Source organism: Aspergillus sydowii (assembly GCF_001890705.1).
Source record: "Aspergillus sydowii CBS 593.65 unplaced genomic scaffold ASPSYscaffold_22, whole genome shotgun sequence".
NCBI classification, from domain to species: domain Eukaryota; kingdom Fungi; phylum Ascomycota; class Eurotiomycetes; order Eurotiales; family Aspergillaceae; genus Aspergillus; species Aspergillus sydowii.
The window spans coordinates 186,048-186,788 of record NW_024467880.1 but is presented as its reverse complement, the minus strand read 5'-3'; positions in this window follow the sequence as shown (position 1 = coordinate 186,788).

Below are 741 nucleotides of genomic sequence, written 5' to 3'. Positions count from 1 at the left end.
GCCTGCGCTGGCTTCAAAAAGTCTTTATTCCAGCTACAAATGGGCGTACAAGAGGGGGGTATCGACTCCTTATTCTGGATGGCCATGGAAGCCACCTAACGCCTGAATTTGATACGACATGCAAGGAAAACAATATTATAGCAATCTGCATGCCTGCTCATTCATCTCACCTTCTGCAACCTCTGGATGTTGGTTGTTTTAGCCCTTTGAAAAGGGCTTATGGCAAGCTTATCGAGCAGAAAGGGCGCCTGGGATACAACTATATTGACAAGCTAGANTTCTTGAAGGCTTATCCAACAGCTCACAAAGAGGTCTTTACTATGGAGAATACTAAAAGCGGATTCAGAGCAACTGGAATAGTCCCCTTCANCCCTCATGCAGTGCTGGATAAGTTGAGCTTAAGTATGGTGGTTGAAACCCCCCCTCCTAGCAGAGGGAGTGCTTTAATCCCTTCCTCCCAGCTCTGTACGCCTTATACAGTCCGCCAAGTACACCGAAAAGCTTCCTCAGTCAAGAAGCTTCTTAAAAATGGGTCTAGAAGTCCTACATCACCCTTAAAGCGAGCGCTAGATGAGTTTATAAAGGGCTGTGAGCTAGCTATTTACAATGCTAGTTTACTAGCAAATGAAAACTGCACTCTCCGCGCAGCTATTGAGAATGACAGGCAGAAAAAAGGTCGTTCTAAGCGCCAAATGACTCCTACAGAAGGTCTTTCATTTCAAGAAGCTAGGGATCTAATTT